Here is a 14,442-nt window from a genome sequence, read left to right on the forward strand (position 1 = left end):
AGAGGGGGGTAGGCTCTGACTCGATACTGTTGCAAATTTAGTGCTGAAGAACAGCAGCAATCTCTGGGGAGAGCTGGTTCTGAGGCAAAAAGGAAAAAAGTGGTCGTTTTATTTTGAGGCTTGACTTTTTAAAGCAGCCTGTTCTGAGGGGGGGGTTATGCCCTTGACTCGAAGCCAAGTAGCAGAAATGAGTGAAGTGAAAGACCCCCAGATTGACCAAGGTTCTGAGGAGGAATTTGGCTCAGTGCAAGGTGACAGCACAGGAGAGCAGGACCCAGAACTCAGAAAAATACTCCTAGCCCAACAGCATGAGCTGAGGGTGAGGGAAATGGAGGAAAGATTAGAGAGAGAAAGAAGGGAGGAAAGGGAAAGGCAATTTGAAATGGAGCAAAGGGAAAGAGAGAAACAAAGGCAATTTGAAATAGAGAGATTGGAAAGAGAAGAAAGATTGGAGAGAGACAAAATGGCGTTTGAATTAAGAAAACTGGAACTGATGAACCAGAACAATAATAACAATAGGGATTCTGAGGGAGGCCAACTGTCTAAAGCTGACCTGAAGAAATTCCCTGTGTACCACAAGGGAGATTGTCCTGAGGTGTTCTTTTCCTTAGTGGAAAGAGCGTTTGTGGACTTCTCAGTGAGGGAAACTGAGAAGATGACCATCATGCGTTCTTTAATCAGTGGTAGCCTGGCTGAGGTTTATGCCGAGATGCCTGAGGAACGGATGAAAGATTTTGCAGAGTTTAAAAAACTGGTGTTCGCAAGACATGGGATAAATGCAGAGCAGCTGAGACAAAGGTTCAGGTCCCTCACCAAGAAGCCAGAACAGACTTTTACCCAAGTGGGGGCCCAATTGGTGAGGCTGCTTGAGAAATGGCTGTCGCAGGAGGGAACAGAGACCTATGAACAGCTTAAAGACTTGATAGCCCTGGAACAGTTCTATTCAGTCCTGCATGGGGAATTGAAATTCCAGGTGAGGGAAAGGAAACCGAAATCTGTGGCAGCAGCCGCAGAGATCGCGGATTTTATCTCCCAAATAAGAAAGCCCTTGGGTGAGGGGAAATCTGTAGGTAAACCCAAAGAAACCTACAGCAAGTACTCTCAGGGACCAGGGAAAAGCCAGCAAGGGGGAGGGGCCCATGGTGAAGGGAAGCCCTCAGGCATGAAACCAAGCCCTCAGAATTTGGAGGGAAAACCCAAACAAGAGGAGAGAGAATCAAAATACACCAGAAAATGCTATTTCTGTCAGGGAAAGGGTCATCTGATCTCAGAGTGTGAGAAATTGAAGCAGCTAAAAGGAATGGTGCCTCAGAATTCTAGTGGGACCAAGCCAAAAGCTGTGTTCTGTGTCCAGAAAGAGCAAGGCTCAGTGTCACAGAGGGAGCCTGTTGCCATAGCTACTCAGTCTGGAACAGCTACCTCTGCTGATCAGGCTGAGGAAAATGGTCCTCTGGTGGAGGTAAAGCGCTGCTTGCTGATAAAAACAGATTCTCAGTTGTTTGAGACAGCCGGGGTGGACGTAGGAATACTTGACCGTCAGTATAGGGGGCTGCGGGACACTTGTTCCCAGGTAACCCTGTGCCATCCCGATATCATTCCCCGGGAGTTTATAATCCCAAATGAGAGCATAAAGGTAGCAGGTATTGAGGGGCAGGTAATCTCTCTGCCAGTAGCAGAGGTACCTGTCAACTTTCAAGGCTGGAGGGGAGATTGGCGGATAGCGATTTCATCTACTCTGCCAGCAGCCGTGCTCGTGGGAAATGACCTGGCTGAACATGTGAAAAGGGTGCTAGTGATTACACGCTCACAAGCCACCACGGGGACAGTTCAGGGGGGTAATGATGAGCCAGAGGCGGAAGCAGAGGGGAGTTCAGAAGCTGTGGTGGAAACCTTAACCACAGACAGCAGATTTGGACAGGAGCAAAAGGCAGACGCCACTCTCCAAAAGTGTTTTGAACAGGTGACTGACGCCCAGCTAACACCTGAAACCCCAGTGAGATTTCTGGAGAAAAAGGGGATTTTATATAGAGAAACCCTGAGGAACATCTCAAAAGGGGGAGATGGGATCAGAAGTCAACTGGTGGTACCTGAAAAGTATCGCCCCATGATCTTACAAAGGGGGCACTCTGACATGTTTGCTGCACACTTAGGAGTGAACAAAACACAGCAGAGAATCACACAGAATTTCTACTGGCCTGACATAGGGAAGCAGATCAGGGAGTTCTGTAAACAATGTGATGTGTGTCAAAGGCAGGGGAATAACCGCGACAGGACCAAAGCAAAGTTGTGCCCTTTGCCTGTGATTGACACTCCGTTCAAATGCATAGGGGTGGATATTGTGGGACCTTTGCCCAAGGCCACAAAGAGGGGGAATAGGTTCATACTAACAATTGTGGACCATGCCACAAGGTATCCTGAAGCCATACCCTTGACAAACATCGAAACTAACACAGTGGCCGATGCTTTGGTGGGGTACATGTCCAGGATGGGATTTGCCTCAGAGATAATCACAGATTTGGGGGCATCGTTCACGTCAAAGCTCATGAAACGCTTATGGCAAATCTGTGGAATAAAGCACAAGGAAACCACTGCTTATCATCCGGAAAGTAATGGGTTAACTGAGAAGTTCAATGGGACTCTAATGCGCATGATTAGGGCTTACTTGGCAGAGAATCCAAACAATTGGGACCAGAAGCTGCAATCCCTTTTGTTTGCTTATCGATCAGTGCCACAAGCCAGTACCGGGTTCAGTCCATTCGAACTTTTATTTGGGAGAAGGGTGAAAGGGCCCCTTGATTTGATAAAACAAAATTGGGAGCAGATCACCCAGGATGACCCACAAGACGTTGTGACTTACATAGACACCTTGATGAATGACCTAAAGCGAAATCTAGAGCTGGCAGCAGAAAACCTGCAAGCGCAGAAGGTCAAACAGAAAACATGGTATGACCGCAAAGCTAGACAGAGGCACTTTGACCCAGGGGAGGAAGTGCTTTGGCCTAGGCTCTGCAGAGAGAGCAAACTGCAGCTGGGTATCCCAGAAAGAAAATACTTGGGTCACAAGGTAGGGGGAGGAGTGATAAAACCCCTGGAGGCCAAAATAGAAGCTGTTCGTGATTGGCCCAGACCCAACACCAAGAAAAAAGTCAAATCATTTCTTGGGTTGGTGGGCTACTACAGAAAGTTCATCCCGAGGTTTAGCGAGATTGCGGCTCCGCTGACCGATCTGACGAGGAAGAAGGCTGATGACCGCATCCCGTGGACCAGCGACTGTGAGGCGGCGTTCCAGAGGTTGAAGGAGGCGTTGATCAACTATCCTGTCCTGCGTGCTCCAGACTTCGACCGGGAGTTCATCATCTACACCGATGCGTCTAACAGCGGGGTAGGAGCAGTTCTGTGCCAGGAGGATGAGAATGGTGACCAGCATCCAGTGTCCTACCTGAGTAGGAAACTCCAAAAAGGTGAGAGACATTTGGCAACCGTGGAGAAGGAGTGTTTGGCCATAGTCTACGCGATCCAGAAGGCCAAGCCTTACATCTGGGGAAGACATTTTATTCTGTGTACTGACCATTCACCATTGCAATGGTTAAAGACGATGAAAACCCACAATAGCAAACTTATGAGGTGGGCTTTGAACTTACAGGACTATGACTTTGAAGTGAAGGTGGTCAGAGGGTCAGTGAACTGTGTTGCTGACGCCTTATCAAGAAGACCTGAAGACTGAAGACGGCGAAAGAACATGGACTATATGTATATAATGGTGAACAAAAAGTTAAAATGTACCTGGTTTTGAATTTGGTTGGTATTAATAAAGGTAAATTGATGTACTGTATATGGTAAAATGTTTAAATGCATATTTGCTATGGTTAACTTGGAGTGTAAGTATATGTAAGTATTATATGGTATGTATAAATGTTGTTGTGTATTTTATGCAGGTTGTTTTTTTGGTGAAAAGCACTTTTAGCTTTCCCCCTACAAAACAACTTTTAAAGAGGGGAGGTGTTACATAACAGCACTGATGTTACCTGTCTGTCATGGGTTTGGAGGGAAAGTTCCATCCTATGGGGAGTGGAAGGCGGGACATCAGGAGGAGGGGCTGTACTGTATAAATATGTGATGCCTGTGTGGTGAAGAGGAGATGCTGAGACAGACTGTGAGACACTGGGTTGGGACGAAGCAGCAGCTGGGGAAGAAGAAGCTGTTGTGGGAGTCTGGGTGTCTGACAGGGTACTACTGTGTGTCAGAGTACCAACCTGATAAGTTCAGGTGTCTGTGGGTTAGCCAGAACTGATGGGTTCAGGGTCTGTGCTTTAAGTTAAAGGTTCTAGGTGAACCAAACTGTATGCTTGTGTGTGTGAGAATAAGCCACGTTACTTTATTTTATTCACCTGATTGTTTTATTTACCCTGTTTGTATTTAAAATAAACCTTATTCTTTTGTTGTTTAAAAATCCATCCCTGGTCTGTGTGACTTATTATAGGGAATGGTTGGTGGCAGCTTAGTAACTGTGTGATAGATCCCAGTAGGTCTGGGTTTGTCACAGGTGTGCTTCTGCGTTGGCTTGCTTTCATTCGACATGAGGGATCCCACATGCCAGAAATAAAATCAAAATGACATAATCACACCAAGCTGAAAAAGCAGCAGCCCCTGCCAGTAATCCAAAAAGGTGCAGATAACCATGAAAAAGGATCGGGCTGGTTTGTAATTGCCTGTACATCATGTCGTCACCAGAAAATAAATGGATTTTGACTGTGACAATAATGGTCAAAAACATGAGATAAATCACCATTTGATCTCACCTCTACCTATTAAATATCAGTTGACATAGACTCCTTCTCCTTCTTTAGTGGGTGACCTTGGGCCAGGTACAGTCTTCTCAGCATAGCTTTCCTCACAGGGTTATTGTGAAAATAAAGTAGGGGGAGGAGAGCTAGGTATACTGCCTTGAACTTACTGAAGGAAAAGCAGAATACAAATGCCACTAGTGAACAATCATTTCATTGCTTCAAAAAACTGTTTTGTTTTGATCCTATAACAAGAGGTAGCAGCACTTCTCCTAGCCCTTTCTTCCCACAGAAAATGTTAGGAGACTGTTTCCTCTCAAGGATATTATTTGGAAATAAAATAGCTGCCTTATGACACCCCCCATCAAATTTCACAGGCAATATCTTTTTTTCCTTTCACTTCATCTCACCCAAATGTCAAGAAAGTTAGCCACATGTTCGCCCCCCCCCAAAAAAAATCAGTCCAGAACTAGATTGGGATTATAAAAACAGTTTATGATCCCAGTCTTCTTCCATATGTGATTTATTACTACTGATCTCAGTTTTTAAAAACCATCTATCAGCTCTTTCACAACAAGCAGATAACATTATGTGTTTGTTCTGTACATTAAGATTCCAAAGTACAAAATCCAAACAACTCATTAATAGGTCAAGTTTGAATAAGAGTGTAACGTGATATATTGTCCAAATACCTGTTATTAAATATCCTAATATGAGGTTTGGATTTTGGGCTTTGTTTTATGATCATCATGGCTGCCCCTGCATTTTCCTATTGCAAACCATCTTGCTAAGCGTAAAGGAAAATAGAGGAAGGCAGCCACTGTTCCTGTTCTCATGTGGGCTGAATACATTCACCTCCTTTAAAAATACCACCCAAGTAAAAGCCCACAATTTGAAAAAGTTTTTCCTTCCTTCCTTCCTTCCTTCCTTCCTTCTATTGATCTGGCTATCAATTTCCTTTATGATGCTGGTCTTTATTCCTCTTTATTAATATTTATTTTATTCAAAGTACATATATCTCACTCCTCCATAATACTTGCATTCTCAAGGGAGGTTACAACGTTTGAAACAATAGCAACAACAATAAAAGCCAATAGAAATCAATCAGTGATAAAAAAACAACAACAACAGCACCCACAGTGGAATAGAAAGAGAAACAGGTGCAGGAGATAAAACCAACCTAAAAAACAGCGAGGGACTTTACTGCATCATGTCATTAGAAAACAGGCTTCCTGGCCATAATTCATGTGTGAATTACTTTTCTGCCTAGCCTTGAACTTGAAATTCCTGGTATTCTACTTAAAATGAGTCAGTTCTCAAAAGAACCAGGAAATGGTCTTCAGCTGGTAGGATGGGATCCAAACCCGAGTCACTTCTGGGCTAAGGCAGGTTATACCCTGGTACAGTTGCTATTTACCTCTATTGATTTGTTAAATTGTGTTGTTTGTTTTTTGAGGGAAAGGGAAAGAAGGAATGTTGGGAGACAATTTTATTCCTTTAAAAATCGTTAACAGTGCTAAAAAAACATCTGTTGCCAAATAGTGTTGTCTTTCACCCCATCCTATCCATCCACCCACACCCACTTCTTTATAATACCGGAAAATATGGATATGTAGTAGACAGACTGAGGTGGGAAGTGTATGAAGGAACAGACAGCTGTATTGCAAACACCCTTTGCACAGACTACTAATTAGTAATATTTGTAGGCACTGAAAGCAGTCCCCCCCCCCTTTGTTTTGCTTTGACATGAATAATCCTCTCGGCTGCAGCACTTCCACCAAAAGGGTAAAGCGGTAGGGGAAGGCTATTCAAATTTACTGCTGTTGTTTGGCAGCTGGAACATCCGAAAAAGATCAGCGTGAATAAGTGGAATGTGAAATAAACTTGCCTCCTAAAATACTGATTTAAAATATGCATAACAGTGCTTTATCAAGTGGGTTTGTTTGGGGAATGCAAATTACTTTAGGCTTGGAGAGGCGCTGAGCTTTCTGAGTGATGGAAATATGTTCTTTGTATCCCTTACTTGGGCACTTGTGCGCTGAGGAAGATCTGGAGCCACAGAGGATGTATCTGATGTAAGTGTATCAAGGGTGCCCAGCATAAATCCAGAAAAAATGCCAGGCAAGGCGGATTTGTGGTAGATTTGAAGACAGTCCAAGAGGAGAGGATAATCCCACTTTATAGTCGCAAACTGAATGTAAATAACTGCTGATATGCAACGTGTTGAATCTCAGTCCCAGAATCTATACTGAATCTGGAACATAAAAGATGGGTTCCAGTTAGGGATTCCACCTGAGGGGATTCCATTTCCCACCCACAGCACAACCCAGCAACAGAATAGGTGGAAAGGAGCAAATCACCAGGGGGCACCTCACAGAGACCCACTCTCAGGCTTCAGCCCAGAGACTCAAGTCTCTTGGGGTATATTCTCAAGCTTTTAGGCCTTGGTTGTGAAATTCTAGAGTCAGATGCTGCTACTGACCTTGTGACTCTCATCTGATTTGGAGGTTTGTTGTGACATAATGCTGTTATATGTTTGGTTAAGATCTCCTTTCTAACTCTGGATTCTTTGAGATACCTAAAAGTGAGGATCACTATCTGGCCTGGCCTTGGTTAGATGAGTCATCCAAAGAGGATGAACAAGATCTTCCCAAACCTGACCAGCGGGGATGGCGGAGGAGGAGGAATGGTTGGATCCTGCAGACCCTGGTTCTTTGGGGACCCAGGAGGCTCACCTTGGAATAAACTTGCTCAGAGGGTTAAAGAGGTATTCCCAGCTAAAAGTCCCCCCCCCCACAGGGGGTGTACTATTACACTTCAGGAAAATTTCCTCAAGGGAGGACTCCTTGAGAGTAGGCCAATTTTGACCCGTCCTTAAGACTTCTGTGAGGTCACATCCCTGCACAAATGTGGCAAAGACATTGCTTATTTGTTAAATCAAGGCCCTGCCCTGTGCTTTTTAAAAACAAATATTCTTTCATTTATTATCTCCCATTTTGTGTGAGCAGCAGTGGGTGAGGCTGAGGCCAGAAGAGCAGAGATATGGGTCATAGCTAGAGATGGGGATATTTGTATTTGTATATGAATATGAATATCCCCCCGCAGGGGCAGATAACGAGGGTCCGGACCCCCAGGACCAGACCAACCACTCACAATTCCGCCATTGTTGCGGACCCCAGACTTCCCTCCTGTCGCTCTGGAGCTTGCAATGGATTCATTAGCCACTCTTCGACCTGGCAGAGAGACTTGTCACCCTGCCTTTTGCCAGGAGTGGTAAATCCATTGTGAGCTCTGGAGCAATAGGAAGAGAGTCCAGAGTTGTGACTGCAGGAGGATATTCATATACGAATACTGTACAAATACCCCCATCTGTAGTTGTAGTCTGTATATTGTCCTCCCTTGCTGTAATGAAATAGTACTTTTTTGCTCTTGCTATTTTACTCAGGTTTATACTGCCTCTGAATTTAGAATCATTAATTTGTGGACTGGGCAAGAATTATCACATTTAAAAATATGTCCGCATTAGAAATTTGCAAAGTCTGAAGTGATTCTATCAAATGCAGCATTTTTATATAATAAGACATCACAACCTTCGGGAGGGATGGTCCACTCACATTGTGAAAGGTGATATGATGATAGCAAAACCAAAATCCCACCTTCTGGATAGGCTCAAAGCTACTCCGGTATGATTAGAGCTAGCAGTGTAACATTGAGTAACACTTGGGCTATATGCAATGAAATAATCAACAACATTTTGACAGTGTGATCCTGTGTTTATTCATTTGACAGTAAACTTGAGTCATACTGCATCAAACACAGTGAGACTTCATTCAAAGTAAATATGCATAGGATTGAACTTAATGGTAATTAACAGTAATTTTTAAAACATTAGATTATGAATTTAAGGAATACGTTTAAAAAACTTTTCAGACTATTCTGGTTCTGTTAGATGACTATTAGGGAGAGATGAGCAATGTCAGATGGTCTGGGCACCAATGAAAATGAGCAAAATGTATAAAAGTCAGAACCAAATATTGCTGGAGGTCAATTTTCAGTTTCATTTTAGTGGTTTTGAGGTTTGTGGAGGTTCTTTGTCCTGTTTTATTGCAAAATCACTGCTTTGGAAGGTGTTTTATTTTGCAGGGTTTTTTTTTGGTGGGAAACACTGTTCCCTCTAATTTTCAGTTGGCACTGGGCAGGAGCCCTGCCCCATGCATGGGGGTGGTGGTTCTTGTCACAACCTGAAGCAAATGGGCAGTAACACCGGCTTACCTTTGCAACACCAATGCAGCGGTGCATGACTGCATGGCCACATAGCTTAGAGGGAACATTGTTGGGGAGGCATCCAGGGACTCCAAAAGATCCCTGCATTACTGGTGTGGCAGAAGACAAAAGTATTGACCATAGTCTCATGAAAATGTAATAGATTTCAACTGTTCTTCAGTATTTAGACAAAAAGAAAGAAAGCAGCTAAACTGAGATTTTGGTTTTAATACCAGATGTATATCTATTTAATGTATACCTATTTATACCAAATTAATTTAATTATTAATTGCTTAATTCATTAGCTGACAGATAATTAGCTATAGTAGACAACTTTAAAACAGACTTGGCAACTCTAAAATCAGTTGTGTGTTTTTTCACATCTTTATAAAATCATTGATTGGGATTGTGAATCATATGGTGTTGCTGCCTGGGAGTCAACTGGTCAAAATCCTGTCCGTAAACAAATTGCACTAGATTAGTCATTCTGAATCAATTGGGATTTGGTGAGCCACCTCTTCTGTAAGCTCCACTGATTCAAACAGACGTATTCTAACTATAACTTACTATAGCACATTTAGAGTAGACCTATTTGAATGAATGGAATTAAGTAGGTGACTCACTAAATGCAACTCCTCTAGTGCGAGCTACTATGCTGAGCAACAGGATTTTGGTCCTTCTGTTCTACTTTGAGACTGCCCTATATTACTCTGTACTTACCCCCTCTTAGTAATTCTCTCAGTTGCTCTTGTCTAAACTAGCAAAGCAAAGGAACAGGTTCATGTACACGGGTTTGGAGGAAGAAGATCACTCTTCTGCATCACATAATCCTGTTTTATAAATAGTTATACAGTTTTTCCTGCACAACTCACTTATCAAACTCTAACAAGGCAGTGTAGATGCTTTCAAGTCTTTAAAGAAAGGGAGAATCCTACTAGACTTGGCAACTTAATTCACCAAGCTGGCCTCGACAGACCTCATTAAGTTCCCATGTATTCATTTCAGGGTAATGGCTGTCATGCTGGCTGCTGTTTGATTTTCTGTAATAGACTTTTATGGCTTTCCAGTTTGCTACATTGTGTTTGCCTGTGTCTGTGCCCCACCGGGCTGCTGTAGGCACCTGTGTGCTTGCCATCCTGACCTTCAGGGTTTATCCCTTCCCTGTCTGCTTTTCTCTTCCTAGCCTTTATTCTTTGTATAATCCCTGTGCTCTGAAGGTTTCCGTTGTAGTATTTTCTATCCTGTAGATTTCAAATTGCAAGGGACATAATCCAGTGATCTTCCTGTATCCCTACATATCTTTTTGAAATGGATGAATATCAAAGTTTTGTATGCATAGACACATGCATTTACAAAGGTGCACTTGATTTATTTTTAGAATTGTGCTACTTGACATGAGAAGATTTGCTATCAGCTGATTCAGTTATCTTTCTTTGTCTCTTGTTTTACTTAGATATCATGTATTAATTCATATTAGGTAAATTTATCAGAGCTACTCTAGATCTGTGTAATACATATACATATATTATACAATGCCTATCTCTGTGACACTTTTCTAAATATCTAACTTAATCACATTTACACTACTTTATTTGTATAATATAGTTTAGTACAGTCTTTGTTGTTATTATTTAGTCATTATGTCGTGTCCGACTCTTTGTGACCCTATGGACCAGAGCACGCCAGGCCCTCCTGTCTTCCACCGCCTCCCGGAGTTGGGTCAAATTCATTCTGGTAGCTTCAATGACACTGTCCAGCCATCTCCTCCTCTGTCGTCCCCTTCTCCTCTTGCCCTCACACTTTCCCAACATCAGGGTCTTTTCCAGCGAGTCTTCTCTTCTCATGAGATGGCCAAAGTATTGGAGCCTCAGCTTCAGGATCTGTCCTTCCAGTGAACACTCAGGGTTGATTTCCTTCAGAATTGATAAGTTTGATCTCCTTGCAGTCCAGGAGACTCTCAAGAGTCTCGTCCAGCACCACAATTCAAAAGCGTCAATACTTCGGCGGTCAGCTTTCTTTATGGTCCAGTTCTCACTTCCGTACATCACTACAGGGAAAACCATAGGATTGACTTTTGTTGGCAAGGTGATGTCTCTGCTTTTTAAGATCCTGTCTAGGTTTGTCATTGCTTTCCTCCCAAGAAGCAGGTGTCTTTTAATCTCAGGGTTGATTTCCTTCCAAATGGATATGTTTGTTTTCTTTGGAGTCCAGGAGACTCTCAAGAGTCTCCTCCGGCACCACAATTCAAAAGCATCAATTCTTCTCAAAAGCATCAGTACAGTCTTTAACTTACAGTAATTCAATGGACAGTAGTTTGTAAGGTAAGTTCATTACATGAGTTGTTTCGATAATGTAGCAGTGTTCTTGTGCACGGTTCAGAGCTTCATTTATCCAAACACAGGTGTTGCAACTATTTACATTTATAGCTCAGTGGTTTAGATATCTGGCTGCTGAGCCAAGGGTTGGGAGTTTGATTCCCCCACTGTGCCTCCTGTGAGTAAAGCCAGCCTGTGTGGCCTTGGGCGAGCTGCACAGTCCCAAGTAGCCCCCAGAAGAAGGGAATGTAAAACCACTTCTGAATACTCTCTACCTGGAAAGGATCACCCTAAGTCAGAACTGACTTGATGGTATACAATTATTTATTATTACATCAACTTTCCAACTATAAAGTAGTATTCAAGCCATCTGATAGAGATCATAAAATAGAATTAGAATCCCAAGCAGAAACAAAGGCAGTGACCTGGTTTTAAAAATCACAGTCTAGGATTGCCAGTGTTTAACCATAGGGACCAAGTGGAAAAATATATCATGAGTCAAAGTTAATTTACATATTTGAATAAACAGAATAATTAGTATGAATTGGAAATCATCTTCTCAAGCCATGTTTGGTACCTGACTACAACTGGAATCCATGTTGCTCTTGGTCTACAGGGTGGTTTCTCAACATGGTTCTTCAGACGTTGTTAAGTCTCATGGTCCCTAATTCTTGGCAAGGCTGTCTTGAGCATCTGAGTTGAAATCCAGGAACATATAGGGAACCATATTTGTGTGTTACAGCTCTACAGTGTTTTAATTCATAATTTCTCACCCTTGAATCTGGAAAACTAGAGTCTGATGTCAGTTTATCCATCAGGGCTAATAACAAAAACAGAATCCTCTATTTAAAACATATTCAGTTTTGTGTGTAAGATTTTCCTTGTTGTTGATTCATAACATAATATTTCTGTTACAAAAAGCTTAGGAACTCAGATGTATTCTTTTTATTTGCCCAGTGATACAGCCATCTTTTATGGAACTAATATTTTACACTCATTCTCAGCAATTTTTCCAGACTATTATGTGTCTACAGTATTTGTTTTTGGCACAGAATAATTTCATTGTAATTTATTCTGTCCAGTCAGGTGAACTAAAAAATTTTAAAACTCTGAATTCTTAGAAACATTCCTAGAGTTGATGGGCCACATACTATTGCCTCAGTTGACTGCTGTAAAGTAGCTGTTCTATTATCAATTATCTGGTGAAATATTTGGCTTTGCTGGATTAAAACCACCTTCACCTCAGTGTTTTCATAGAAATCAGAAAACTGAAAATCCTCGTAGGCCATTTGCCTCTTCATTGAAAATGCTCATAGATAATTTTTTTCAGGAATGTTTCAGCTTGTTCATGAGCAGTGCATTCTGTATCCCTTGCTGTTTTGTTACAAGTACCTTGCATATATTTCATTCTTATTAGCAAGCATTAAATGTGGTGATGTCTTCTGGGACATTTACCGTTTACTTCTTGATCGTGCTTTCAATACGAGAACACCACAATATGCCTCAGCCACTTGCGAAATAGCAACCATACCAGGAAAAAAAAATTCTGTCTTGACAGGATATATTAATTTGTACTAGGGCTCTGTTTTCAAGAGTCTTCTGCTGCATCTATAACCATCCCCCATTGATCTTTTGAGTGCAGACTAATAAATCATCACTGAGCCTTTTTGGCTTGTGGATTTAGTGGAAGAGCTGCAAGAGACTCTGGATTTTCAGAGGGTGTGGGTTTTTTTTCATTGCTCTCATTGAATCCTGTTTGAAAGCTAAGATTTCATGGTCTCATCCTTCTGCCAAGAAAGTGCATTCTAGCTAAGGAAGCTCCCTTCATTATTGGGGAAACTACCCTTAGGGATGGAAAAGATTTCTGTTGGATTGATAGACTTGATAAAAGTCTAATTTCTGCACCACACAAGACTGACTGCAAAAATAAATGTATCTTGCCTCTAAAGAATTCACATGTGACTCTAGTTCAGATCAGAAGGAGAACATGCAGCCAGCAATGTTTAATTTTCCTCGTATCATTTGTGCTTTAAAATGTGAAGATGCTGCTTCCTTTTCTAAGGGTTTAAAAAAATGGGGGGGGGGAATCTAGGCAGTTCTGTTTGTGATATACTGTACTTACATGTGCATTTATTCTGTATTAGTTGAATCTCTAGTGATAATTAACAAAGCAACATTTGAAGCAATAATGAAAATTAGCAAAGGGTTAGTAGAGGAAATAATGGAATGAGTAGAGATAATCCAAATCATGTAACAGAATAGATCTGCTACACTTAATCAATAGCAGCAGGGATTGGCATGTTGGCACTTTGATCCTTTTATTCAAAGGAAAAACAATTGCTGACTCTAACAGGACCCATAGTATGAGAAAGGGGATTCATTTATTTATTTTCCTGAGAGAAATATGAGTGTAAATTGAAAAATTTTTGCATTTATTCACACCTAACTGATGCAGTGTTGGGATAGTTTTAGGCACCCTTCAGTCTTGAGAGACTATGGTAACATGCTCTGTATGGAGGAATTGGAACAGCGTCTAGTGTGGCTGAGAAGGCCAATTTGAGAGTGACAATCCCTTCCGCACTGAAGACAAATACAATTTGTCCCCTGTCCAGCTCCCTGATTTTGCTGCTTTCAGGACTGCCTCTTTACCTCAGCCTGCTGTACAAGTGTCTCTTCAAATTGGGAGAGGCCATGATGTACCGCCTGCCTCCAAGCTGAACACTCAGATGTCAAGGTTTCCCATCTGTTGAGGTCCATTCCTAAGGCCTTCAGATCCCACTTGCAGATACAGTGGTGCCTTGCAAGACAATTTTAATTCATTCCGCAAAAATCGTCGTCTTGTGAAAAAATTGTCTTGCGAGGTTCCCTATCCATCGGTCTCCAAAAAAAAAAGTCTTGCGAAGCATCGGTCTAAAAAAAAAGTCTTGCGAAACAGAGTCATAGAAAAAAAGTCTATGTAGTGATCGCAAAAACCGATTGTTTTGTGGGTTTTTCGTCCCGCGAGGCAATCGTCTAGCGAGGCACCACTGTATCTTTGTATCGCAGCTGTGGTCTCCCTCTGGAGCGATTTCTCTGCACTA

General features: G+C 42.1%; 1 protein-coding gene across 1 annotated transcript in view; it reads left to right on the forward strand.

Moving 5' to 3' along the window:
• Positions 1–14,442, forward strand: part of CDH23 (cadherin related 23) — a 622,327-nt gene that overhangs the window by 171,423 nt on the left and 436,462 nt on the right. The gene's annotated exons all lie outside the window — the stretch shown is intronic.

This window comes from Pogona vitticeps, chromosome 3 (assembly GCF_051106095.1).
Source record: "Pogona vitticeps strain Pit_001003342236 chromosome 3, PviZW2.1, whole genome shotgun sequence".
NCBI classification, from domain to species: domain Eukaryota; kingdom Metazoa; phylum Chordata; class Lepidosauria; order Squamata; family Agamidae; genus Pogona; species Pogona vitticeps.